This window comes from Carassius gibelio, chromosome A18 (genome assembly GCF_023724105.1).
Source record: "Carassius gibelio isolate Cgi1373 ecotype wild population from Czech Republic chromosome A18, carGib1.2-hapl.c, whole genome shotgun sequence".
Taxonomy (NCBI): Eukaryota; Metazoa; Chordata; class Actinopteri; order Cypriniformes; family Cyprinidae; genus Carassius; species Carassius gibelio.
This window is the reverse complement of record NC_068388.1, coordinates 19045983-19059424: the sequence shown is the minus strand read 5'-3', so window position 1 is coordinate 19059424 and position 13442 is coordinate 19045983. Positions and strand designations below refer to the sequence as shown.

At 37.4% G+C, this 13442-nt stretch overlaps 1 long non-coding RNA gene across 1 annotated transcript; it reads right to left on the bottom strand.

Annotated features, from left to right (window-relative positions):
- Positions 1–369: 369 nt before the first annotated feature.
- Positions 370–2134, bottom strand: LOC127934691 (uncharacterized). The gene is made up of 4 exons (XR_008147876.1): positions 1961–2134; positions 1478–1791; positions 1110–1372; positions 370–907 (listed from the first exon to the last, which is right to left on the bottom strand). It is a non-coding gene; the product is annotated as an uncharacterized LOC127934691 (long non-coding RNA).
- Between the last annotated feature and the right edge of the window lie 11308 nt (positions 2135–13442).

Here is a 13442-nt window from a genome sequence, read left to right as displayed (position 1 = left end):
TATATTCCCACAGGATGCAAAAAATGCCTAGTTTATGATGGGTTTTATTGTTGTTGTCCCGCCAGGAGCCCACATCACTGTATGATAAGGGCATAGATATATACGTAAGGGGCGTAACATTTCCATCGCATACTCAAGGTATTCAGCCAGTCACAATGAACTAGATAGCTGACCAATCAGCGTATGTCTTGCTTTTCAGAACGATGAGCTTTATAAAAATCGACAATTTTCAGAAAGGTGGGGCATAGAGGAGCAGCAGTAATGTACAGTATGTGGAAAATAATGTGTTTTTTGAACCTTGAACCACAGAAACACATTGCATTACACCAAATACACAAAATAATGTTCTTTTTAGCAACATCATATGACCCCTTTAGCCTGATGGAGGATGCGCTCAGTCATTCAGGCAGTGTCTCGTTCTCTGTTATGTTTATCAAGGTTGTCAGCTGTGAATCCAGAAGAGAGAAATCCCCAGACAACTTACTGCAACCTGGCATTCAGATCTGCCTCCATTTTGTTAGCAACACCCCAACTTCAAACGATCCAATCAGTTCCCAATGGATGAAATCAAGCCCTGCCCTCTCATTTCAGATGCCATTTCACTCTGATAGACGTCACAGTAAAGAAAAACAGATAATTGCTACTTACGTTTCATGGTGACTTTAATCATGAATAAATTATAAAGTGTCTTACAAGATAACAAATGATTCAGATCGTCCAGTGTTTAATGAATCATGATTAAATATTTCAAGCGTGGAAAGCCCTTTTGTTAAATGTATTTCAAAGGTTTTAGAATTGGATTCTAAGCCTTAAATATTTTATTATAACAATACATGTGTAGTACTTTTGTGGCTCCTCTGTGTCTTTTGTTTCATTATTAGGTTTCTTGAAAATCACGGTTTCAATTCTGCAAAGACAAAAAGGAGGAGAAAGGCAAGATTATCACAAGAGCAATGAGGAAATGACCCATAGTCATGAAATAAACAAATATAGAGACAAATATAATGTATAACTTCACAAAGATAAAGGAAATCCATTTACATAGAACAGATTAAATACTAACACTTGCCTGTTATGTCTGCAGACAAAAAAATTGAAAAAAATTGTACCTGGTTCTCAGTTACAGTGAGATGAACAGGATTCAGTGCCTCTCAAGTACCAGCCAGAATCAGTCAGTCTCAGTCCAGTCATCATCACTGATCTGGACTGATGATTTCTGGGATGTTTCAGTCCTCCCCACTGTGAACCAGCTCCCATCTTTAATTCTGCACCACTGTTTGAGCATATTCTGATATCCAGAGACACTGAACACTTTTATCACCACCTTCACATCCAGATACACATTTGCTGCTTCTCAGGGACGCATCAGGAGCTGAACACACACACACCGGTCATCTGAGATTATAAAATAGATGAGGAAAAATGGAGAGAGTTTAAAATGAAGAGAACGGAACATTAGAACGATATTAAAACTTACCAGATTGAATCTTGATATACGACTCATAAATAGCATTTATCTGTGGTTGTTCTCCAGTCTCCACAACACAATAATAATGTCCATTGTGTTTGTTCTGCAGGTTTCTCATAGTCACAGTAAAGAGACTCTGATCAGGATGATCAAATACTGTTTCTGCTCTGTTGTGTTTGTGTATGTACTAGATTTATCAATCTCTGAGAACCAGTATTTCTTCTGCTTTGTGTATTTCTTGTCATAATGACATGGGAGGTTGACAGATCTTCCAGTCTGAATAGTTAATACATGGTTTGATCAATTGTGGTAGCTTTCAACACCTAAACAAACGATGCACAAAATGTTATGTCCAAGAATAAGTCACTTCACATAAAACATAAAATCTTCACATAAAGCAACTGAAAGCATTAGCTTAAAATCCGCTATTTGCTAAATTCTAAACAGGAACTATTAGAAATGAGCACATCAATAGAAGTACTGTTCTCTTACCTAAACAGAGGCAAAACCAGACTGAAATGTAGAATGTGTTTGCCTTCACATGTGTTGGCCATTGTGTTTCTCTTCCTGTATTTTGAGTTGTTCTGTTCTTGATTATTTTGACTTCCCTCTTCCGATAATACTGTTCAACCAAATAAAAGTGGAGCAGGACTTTTCAAGTTTATATATAGCATTTAGAAACTGTTATAGACACTTTAGGTACCACCACTCCACCACCACTTCAAAAAACTTTTGATATATACAGTATAAATATACAAACCCCATTCCAAAAAAGTTGGGACACTGTACAAATTGTGAGTAAAAAAGGAATGGAATAATTCACAAATCTCATAAACTTATATTTTATTTACAATAGAATGTAGATAACATATCAAATGTTGAAAGTGAGACATTTTGAAATGTCATGCCAAATATAGGCTCTTTTTGGATTTCATGAGAGCTACACATTCCAAAAAAGTTGGGACAGGTAGCAACTAGAGGCCGGAAAAGTAAAATGTACATATAAGGAACAGCTGGAGGACCAATTTGCAACTTATTAGGTCAACTGGCAACATGATTGGGTATAAAAAGAGCCTTTCGGAGTGACAGTGTCTCTCAGAAGTCAAGATGGGCAGAGGATCACCAATTCCACCAATGCTGCGACAAAAAATAGTGGAGCAATATCAGAAAGGAGTTTCTCAGAGAAAAATTGCAAAGAGTTTGAAGTTATCATCATCTACAGTGCATAACATAATCCAAAGATTCAGAGAATCTAGAACAATCTCTGTGAATAACGGTCAAGGCTAGAAAACCATACTGAATGCTCGTGATCTTTGGGCCCTTAGACTGCACTGTATCACAAACAGTAATGCTACTGTAATGGAAATCACAACATGAGCTCAGGAATACTTCCAGAAAACCTTGTCGGTGATCACAATCCAGAGTGCTATTTATAATGGACTGGCAAAGTGGTAAACTGTTCTGTGGTCAGACGAATCAATATTTGAAGCTATTTTTGGAAAACTGGAACGCCATGTCATCCGGACTAAAGAGCACAAGGACAACCCAAGTTGTTATCAGCGCTCAGTTCAGAAGCCTGCATCTCTGATGGTATGGGGTTGCATGAGTGCGTGTGGCATGGACAGCTTACACATCTGGAGAAGGCACGATCAATGCTGAAAGTTATATCCAAGTTCTAGAACAACATATGCTCCCATCCAGATGTCGTCTCTTTCTGGGAAATGGCCTGCCTGCAGTCCAGATCTTTCACCCATAGAAAACATTTGGTGCATCATAAAGAGGAAGATGCGACAAAGAAGACCTAAGACAGTTGAGCAACTAGAAGCTTGTATTAGACAAGAATGGGACCATATTCCTATTCCTAAACTTGATCAACTTTCCCCCTCAGTCCCCAGATGTTTGCAGACTGTTATAAGAAGAAGAGGGGATGCCACACAGTGGTAAACATGGCCTTGTCCCAACTTTTTTGAGATATGTTGATATGCCATGAAATTTAAACTCAACTTATTTTCCTCTTAAAATGGTACATTTTCTCAGTTTAAACATTTTGATATGTCCTCTATGTTGAATTCTGAATAAAATATTGAAATTTGGAACTTCCACATTGCATTCTGTTTTTATTCACAATCTGTACAGTGTTGCAACTTTTGGAATCGGGTTAGTGTATGGATAATTATTCTGGCTAAAGAAATAAAACCTAAAAACATAAAACCTCTATGCACATCTTTGTTTCCCACAAGCAAAAGCAATATAAAACATCGCTCTTACCTTTGTTTTCTCTGAGGCAGTAGAGACTTCCGTATTTCTTCCAACCAGAAAGTGTGGAGCTTCATAATACAGGATCAGCAACAAACGAAAATAACTTTACTCCTAATAAATTACTCACGTTTGTAGCAACCTCTATTAGAACACATATGAATAACTGCTGATTTATTCCTTCATTAAAGCAAATTAATCTATCTCCAGTTTTAATCTTAAACCGTTACAACATCTTAAAGGCATAGGCTAAGCAAATAACTATTTCTAAACTGCATAGCATCATTTCTTTTATGATAGGATAAAACATATCACAGTACAGCATTTAGAAAGAAAGTCCATGCTACAACGTAGTTCTTCTGCTCACCAAGCCTGCATTTATTTGATCCAAAATACAGCAAAAGCAGTAATATTGTGAAATATTTTTACTATTTAAATTAGCTGTTTTCTATTTGTATTCTGTCTCTATCCAATAAATTAAAGACCCTTCATTTCTTTGTAAGTGGGCAAACTTACAAAATCAGCAGGGGATCAAATAAATATTTCCCCCAGTGTACTGAATAGGTACACAATAATTACAAAAAGTTACCCTGTAAATTCTGTTTACTTGTGCAATACGTTGTGGGTATCTAAAGGATTGCCCACATTTTCTTAAGGACATTGATTGTTATTTATTCTTAATGGTATATGTTTCCTCTCGGTCTCCAACAGAAGGTTCCCAAGGTGATTTAGAAGTGGTGCTTGTGTAAATGACTTGCTATTCATTCCACAACACGTTCCTCTGTTCATCAGCACACAGAGGAATCCCCTTTTCATTTTCAGTTTGCCTCAGGGTTGTACTGGCTCTAGTTATGAAATCAAATAAACACACACAGTCGCACACTGCGGCTGTCACACACACTCATGTCCTTCTTCATCTGTAAATATGCAAACAAACATTCCTCACAGATGCTGACGTAAAACGTTTTGTGTTGCACAGGTGTGTCTCATGGACGTACAATCCATACAATCACACACAATACAGCCTCATATGCGTCATATGCGTCACACACACACAAAAAAAGATCATTGTATGAATGTTGAACATGCAGTAGTAGTCTATTTATGTTTGGTTCTACTCCAAAATGTGGCTGATAATGGTGTGAAATGACTGTATGTACATGATGTGGAAAGGTGTGGATAGTCTGTGTGATTTATTACCTCCCTGGATGACAGTAGCAGTGAGTCTCTCTCTCTCTCTCTGCAGTAGTGTTATGTAATGTTGTAGCAGTGCTGGTAGGACATGGACACAGATGGGGAGGGGGGTTCAGACCTCTGCAGCATTTACTCTCCGTCTCTACCCCCCATCTCTTGGCCCACTATAGCTTTAACTGGACAGTGCTGCAGTTGCTGGCTGTTTTCAGAATGGAATAGTTTACTGCATACTGTGTTGCACTGTTTACTGCCTATTAAATTGTAATAAATAAATAACTACTGTTTGAGAAAGAATGAATTATGTGAGGGATAATGTCAGATGGTTAGGTAATGAGAAATAAACTCTGACAGGAAGCAGATATTTTATCGGCAAATTTGTTTTCATTTATGACTTAATGGACATGAATGAGTAATTTGAGTTCACATAATTTTAATATGTGTGGAGAAAGATACGGCAGAGTGATACATGAAACATCTTGTGCAGCTCTGCAGGACAAACAGTTCTAAAAAGATTTGACCACAGAAATGACACCACTGACCAATCAGAATCAAGTATTCCAGAGGATGATTATTTTGGATTTCAGTATTTAACTGAAGATTAGTTTCTCAAAGGCCTCAATAAACTTCACTCATAAAGATGAAACAGAAACAACAATCTGTATGCGATGACACCCTTTCCAAATATTTAAAACATCTAATGTAAACAGAGCATTACGGAAAAATGTTCACATTGAAAATATATTTTTGAAAATATATAAACTGAAAATGTATTTGGTTAAAAAATTTTAAATGCCAAAATGTACTAGAAAGGGCATGAGAATACATTTCTAATATTAAAATACATTTAGGAAATACAAAATATATTTATTATATATCTTTTTTTTTTCATACACTTTGCTGATTTTGTGAAGTTGCACTAGAACAACCATATAATCTATAATGGAAATATATTTTTTGACCATTAAATATATATATATATATATATATATATATATATATATATATATATATATATATATATATATATATATATATATATATATAATCTGTATAAATGACATTGTGCTTTAAACATTAAAACATTTTTATTTAAACAAGCATGTTTGCTATGTTTTAAACAGCATGTTTGTTAAACAATATCTAGTAAATTATTTATTATTTCACTTTGCAGGATGTGTTGAACGCACGGTAAAACATTAGGAACATTTCTGATGACAGGTCCAACCAAAAAGAAGACTGGCCCAGAAGAACAGGGACATCTGGTCACAACTAACCATTAATGTTCTCATTTATATAAACATCTGATGCAAGACCGAAAAAAATAAAATAAAATAAAATGAAATGAATAATTTGAAGTGACCATCTTTGCTTAACGGGTCCTCAATTAACCAACCATCTGAACTGAATACCTTGTGAATAATCACTGAAGAGCTGCAGGAAAACGAGTTGCTGATGGCATACAAGAACACACACAATTGCAAACCCTGCACTTGTGTCTATCCTGAGCTGTGGCGTCAAAGACAACATGCAAGGAAAATATAAATATCACATGTAAGAGTCCAAAAACAAACTAAGGCTTGACTCGTGTGGTCCAATCAGACAACATACTGTAGGCCAAACTGCTCTATAAGTTAATGCTGGTTCTGATGGAATACACAATGCATCAAAATTAGTTGCATATGGGGCTGCAGACCAGTAAGGGTGCCCTTACTGACCCCTCTTCACCCACCTGAATGTGCCAACAGTGTGCACATGAGCATCAGAACTGAACCATAAAATGAAAGATGGTAGCCTGGTCTGATGAATCATGTTTTTGCTTTGGGCAATTTTCTCCCATCCATGTGGATGTTACTTTGACATGTACCACCCATCTAAGCATTGTTTTGCAATTATTTCAGGGTTATTATTTTTAACTAAAAGCACAAAAATATTTTAATCACTTAACAACTAAAAACGTTTTAATTTTTAATAACGAGACGCTACGTCCTCTAACGCTGCCACCGTTACTGAAGCACGTGTGGAAAAAATGCTGATATTGCTTCACATGGCCTGTGACATTATTATTTGTATTAATCAAATGTCTGTCTGTACCTGTGTCAAATTTTTACTTTAAATCAAATGAACCCACAATCGACTTGGAATGGAACTGGGAGCATTTAAGGATCTTTAATCAACTCTTTAAAATGCTTAAGGTGGGCTTACTTATACAGTGTGACTTGATGAATTATTGCTGCCCCACAGTCACTAGTAAATGTACACAAACATCACTTAATTAAAATAATATTTACCTGCTGCTTTCTGTGGGTGGTAATAAAAGTTATTTGAGGCAGGCAAATTGTCTTGACTACAATCTATATTAAGTCTATAATTTGAATCCTATAAAAAAGGATGACTTATTATGCCCAATGTAGTGCTAAAAGTTTATGACTTGGTAAAGTTGTGCTTGTGGTGTGGGAGGTTTTTGGTTAAAATACAGACTAAAGTGTCTCAATTGTGTAATGATATCAGCCCTGAATGTATTCTCAGGCCTATAATTTGGCCCACAGACTAATTAGTGCTTGAACTTAATGAACTCCGACTGAACTGTTTGTATATTGATTTTGTTTCCCAGCTGATGCTCTAAGCCTCAGATAATTTTGATTGATTTATTGGACAAACAAATTTCAGGAGATATAAGGCCATTACATTGCTTTTGTGTATACAATTGAATGTATTTATGTACAGTTATGTATTTTTATTTTTTTATTTTAATGAATATAATTGGACCTGGTCCCTTGCATCACGGTGGCCATTAGAGCTACCCATACCAGTAATTTGCAGTAGTTCTCTGCTGCCAGGCTTTCTTGGAGTCATATGAGCTAGTTATAGATGCACAAGTGTTCCTCATCCGTCTTGTTTTCCCTGTGTTTGCCCTCAAGCCTCTGTGGAAAGTATAATCATGCAAAACCTGGAAACATATCAGTGTCATGGGTTTTTCTGCTGCATTCTGTTCATATTCCTACTTCATATCTCCTTCTGACCATAAAACGTTCCATTAACTGACATGATGAAACATGATCACCATTCTGCTTTTAGCTTTGCAGCAATCAAACTACAGCAATATATTATTCAAATAAATGAAATCATTATGTTTACCGTAATAACATTTTGTCGAGCTTTAATAAGCTATAATTAGAAATATATTTAAATACATGACAAACAAGTTTCAACAAATGCAATTAAAGTATATTTTAGCTTACAATACCCTCTACCCATATTAGACAAATATAATGAAATTACGTATAAAGATGCACTTATAAGTTCTACATAAGTCAGTAAAAAAGTTACTACTCTTTAAGTAACTACTAATTAGTACTTATTAATACAAATTATAAATTAAAACTATAATACATTTTCATGTAATTGTAAATAGGCAATAAAATGAGATATTACATTCAGTTCAATCGAAGTATATATATATATATATATATATATATATATATGTGTGTGTGTGTGTGTGTGTGTGCGCGCGCGCAAGGGAATCTATTGCCTGTTGATGTATTTTGGACACAAAATGTTATATCAGGATCTTCAATTACTGTTGATAAGTGTTTATTCCAGACAAGTGCAAGATAAGAGACTGTGATGCTTTTGTTTGATTGCACTTTCTCCGCTCTTAAAACTCTATGCAACCTCTAACCTTATTAAAATAACTATTATCTTATCAATTTCATCCCCTCTTTATGCCTTTCGGGTCTGGCTGTAAAAGGTCTACCAATCCCAGCAATAAAGCCATTATCATAAAGTCCCACACCATTTGGCTTAAGCTTGCTGCCTCTAAAGTCGCTGGTTGATAGCAAGGTAATTTGGCAGAGTTCAGAGGCTTACTATCCAAGGACAGCATCATCTAATGTGCGTCAGAGCCTGCACAGAGCCAAATACTTTATAAGACTGACTTATCAGACGATAGCTTTACCTGGTGGTCACATGTGTGCTGCGTCCCAGTTCACCTTCTTAAACTTTGCCCTAAAAGTATGTATTCTTTTTGTGAAGAAATAGTACATACTTTTGAGTATGTAGCGGAATATGGAAGCTTTGGGATATACTACTACATCATAGCTGCGTCTTTAAAGGACACTGTGTTACTCTGTTACTCTGTTAGTGTACTAACTGTCCAATTAGGTCAGATTAATTTCTCTGCCATTGATATTTTTTACTAGCCATGGTAAAACATGGTTTAATGAAATATTCCCATGACAACATTAACAAAAACCTGAACATGTTGTAAAGCGCAAAAGTTTAATTATTATTTTTTTCTTCTGTGATTTAATGTAAATAATAAAACACAAGCGTGTCACTACATACATTGTAAATAAAAGCTATGCACCCTCGATGCGCACCTTTGCGAAGTCCACACTGTGGCAAGCTCTGCAGCAGACTATTTCCAGACAGTTAAAGTGGCATTACGCCAAGAAAGTGTGGACTCGGAGAAAGACCACAAGGGTTTAGGTACAGTATTTGGGACTAGGCCGTGGACAAAAATGCTGTTGTACAGATAAATTAAATCCAACAGCTGTTGCAAATAAAATGAAAATGAAACAAAAAGTCTTAAATGCACCTTTAAATTTAGATCTGCTCAATATTGCAGCACAATTATTTGTCTGTGCTTTAACCAAGTGTGCTGCACAAGCACTGAAAAGCGATGCCAAGTCATTTTGATCACCTCTAGGTGGTGGAATGCAGAACACAGAACACACATTAGTCTGTTGCACTTATGCATGCAATGGCTGATCAGAGTTGTTCAGATGAGTCATCGCTGAAACACCAGAGTTTTCATCAGAGTGCACTTAATTCTGCTCTCTCGTGAATTCTCTCATCATAAATAAAGTGTAGATGTAAGAAGGAGCAGGGATGTAGCCAGGGTTTAAACAAATTACAGAGTTTCCTAATCCAAGAATTAAGCATTAGTGTTAGTTCTAGCAGGTCATGTGAGTCAAGCTTGCATTCTCAGCTGATCATATTTACCTATAGGAATACGACATCTATCGCAGCATTCCTATATAAGCTCTATTCAGTAGTATTCAGCAGCTTTTTAGCTCGCTCAGGAGCAAATGACCCTCCTCCATCCCCAGCTCCTCCTTTCGCCACAGTCAGGATTTGGCTTTCTGATATTCCTTGCAAATAAGACTCCTTTATCTTGAATAAAGTGTTTCACTTAAATATAATTAAGTACATTAATGATATCTGCCATGTTCTGTTCTGTTTACTCTAGGGGCAGGGAGTTTTTGCCCAGATCAGAACCATACCACCAAATCAAAGTCCATGCTAAGTATCTATAATTTTGACGATGCGTTATGTGAATGCCTTATATGAAAATGGCTTAATTTTTTTAATGCATCACATCAATTAAAAATAGCAAAATTAGTAAAGGTTTATTACTCTGCATTCCTGATTATTTGTCAGTCCTTTAACATTTCTATTGTAAAGCAGCTGTCAGATATGAAATGTTTGTCTACTTACATTCCGCACTTTATAGCCACTAACTGAAGCATGGCACTGAAATTCACGCTGTGCAGCTTCTGTGAACATAAAGCCCGCAAAATTTGATTTGATTGGTCATCTCAAATATTTTTGTCACAGTGACAGAAGGCTGAGGCAGCTCAGATGAGGAGGCTTAAGTTTAATCTTGTTGCTGTGCAATAGTTAATAGCCTACTATGGGCAATTATTTCAATTATTTCAGAGTACATCTCGGAAAAATACAGAGGTCCGGACCTCAGTGACTTCATTGCTGGCTACGAGCATGATTAGGAGATTCATTGATCAAACATTGTACAGACAGCATTACTGATTGTAAGGGTAGGTTTTTTTTTAAAGTGCTTAAACTCGCTCTAGATTTAAATCAGTTAAACATTTACATTCATTGACATGTAAATGTTCTTTGCTAATTTTCTCTGTATAATCTTTTCGCTGTTTGAATAACTTTGGATGGTTCAGGTAATAAAATTAATTAATTACATCTTTGAACATGATTCTGACATCTCTGCATGGTGAAAACGACATCTCCCGTTGTTTCATTCTCCTTCATAGCGTCATCAAGTTTCGCCTTTGTTATCGTTTTGAAAATGCAACCTCTTGTGGTGAAAACTTAAATATTGTATCTTTAACATAAATTAGCACAACCAAAGCACACAGACTGACAAGAGAAGTTATATTTAAGTTATATTTAAAAAAGGTCCTGGCTCTTCGAAGCTTTATGACAGTGGAAGTACAAAACAAGGATTTCAATATAAGTCAAGAGGAGACTGGTTTTTCTTTGATGTAAACAAAACATACTCGGTCACGAACATAACCTCGGTTCCCTGAGATATGGAACGAGTATGAGGAAAAGCTCCTTTTTTCCATGATACTGAAGCCTCTATTCAATAACGCAGTGCAACTTCACTGCCATTGGTTTAACCTGTAAACTTTTTAAAACCAAAATGGGCAGGGCGAATGGCTATATAAGCAGGCAAATCACCAAAGGAAATCAGGTCATACGACTGAAGCACCGACACTGAAGCAGCAGCCTCATGGCATGGCATATAACGCAGTACTTGTTCCGTATCTCAGAGAACCGAGGTTACGTTCGTAACTGAGTACATTACCTTTTGATACTTTACTCATACTGCATATGGGGAACGAATTCAACTGCGCTGTACCATGGTAGGGAAAGAAAAGACTTATCTTGAGCCCTATTCGGGCGGGACTAGTTTTCTAAACTACGTTTGAGTTTCGATTCTTACCACCTGATATCTAAGATTTTCATGTACCAATTCGGACGGGACGGACGGACGGGTGTTTTTTACAGAGGTGGGAGGGTCTGTTTTGTGCATCTGGGCGTCACAGAGATCACGCGCTCTGTATGAGTGCATTTAATTCATTCAGAATGATTGCCATTAGTATATTTTTACACAATAAATACTAAATGGCTAGTATAGCAAAACCATGTTAATGTGTGGTTCCTTTAGTTTAACTTGTTTTCTTTTGTGTGTGTGTGTGTGTAGTAGGCTAAACCTAATGTATGTTTAATTTTCATAAAGGTACATAATCATTATGTAACTGAGTGCATAAATGAACGTGAGTAATCTTACCTGATGCTGATATAAGACGGTATTAACAGTTTACGTGATCTTGCTCTTGATTTTATTTAAAAAAATATATTATTTATTTGCCGTTAAGCAAATATATCAAACATCTGCGCTGTAAGAATATCTACGGTAATTCACGTTGGCCAAAACACATGAGGAAATGCGTTGTGAAATAAAATATCACCGGCAATCACAGACATTCGCATTCGGACGGGATTAGTTTTCTCAGAGGATCACTGAGTTTGCTGAAAAACAGTAGGTAATTTGCTCTGGAATTATCACAGAGGTTGTGTGAGAAAAACACAGACGTGGCAGATTCGGACGGGATTAAAATCACCAAGTACGTCTGTGAAACGCAGATTTCTCTAACGACCCCCTGTAAAACTAGTCCCGTCCGAATAGGGCTTTGGACACCTTTTGGTCCAGGGGACAAGTGAGAGGGCTGGAGCTGTTGAACCCTTTACGCTACACTGCTAAGAGGGAGCTAGCTCCCTGGAGGTGGCATGATGACAGAGGCTGCCTCACAAATGTCCTTGATAGAGACACCACTAGACCAGGCACAAGAAGAGGCCATCCCTCTAGTGGAGTGGGCTCTTATTCCTATGGGGCACTCAAGGCCCATAGAGGAGTAACACAGAGCGATAGCGTCGACTATCCCACAAGGTTCCAGGGCTGCCAGACAGGCCTAGTTGACCCTTATGTGAAAAGGTGGGGCCCGAAGTTTCAGCTAGTATTGCAGAGGCTGGATTCGTAGGAGGCAGAGCTGTAAAACTGGGGAGGCGGAAGCCATCAGCCCTAGCATCCTCTGAAAGAACTTCATAGGGAAACAGGCTTTGTTTCTGGCGGAAGACACGAGCTGCTGAATTACCAGAGGACTAAGTCAAAGACTGCTCCCAGGAACGTGATATGTTGGCTGAGGAGCAGTGAACTCTTGGTAAAATTGATCCTGAGTCCTAGGCACTCTAAGTGGCTCAGGAGCATGGATCTGTGATGGTCTAGCTTGGTTCATGACTGGGCTAGAATGAGCCAGTCATCTAGAACATGGATTCCCATCTGTCTCAGAGGGGAAAACGCCTCATTCATGCACTTTGACTGGTAAGCCACACCCTCGAACGCAAATCTCAAGAATCGTCTGTGATGGGGGACTATCTGGATGTGAAAGTAAGCATCTTTCACGTCCAGTGAGAAGAACCAGTCCTCTGGGCAAATCTGCATGAGGATCTGTTTCAATGTCAACATCCTAGAGTTGTGACGTTCGCGAACGAACCGATTCTTTTGAACGGCTCATAAACATGAACGATGGGAGCCGAGTCGCGACTGGAGAGGAGCCGTTCTTTCTATCGTTCTTTTTTCCTATGCGTGTTCATACAAATGAGCTCCGCCAGGAGACAGAACAGTTATAGGGGGAGGGGCGCA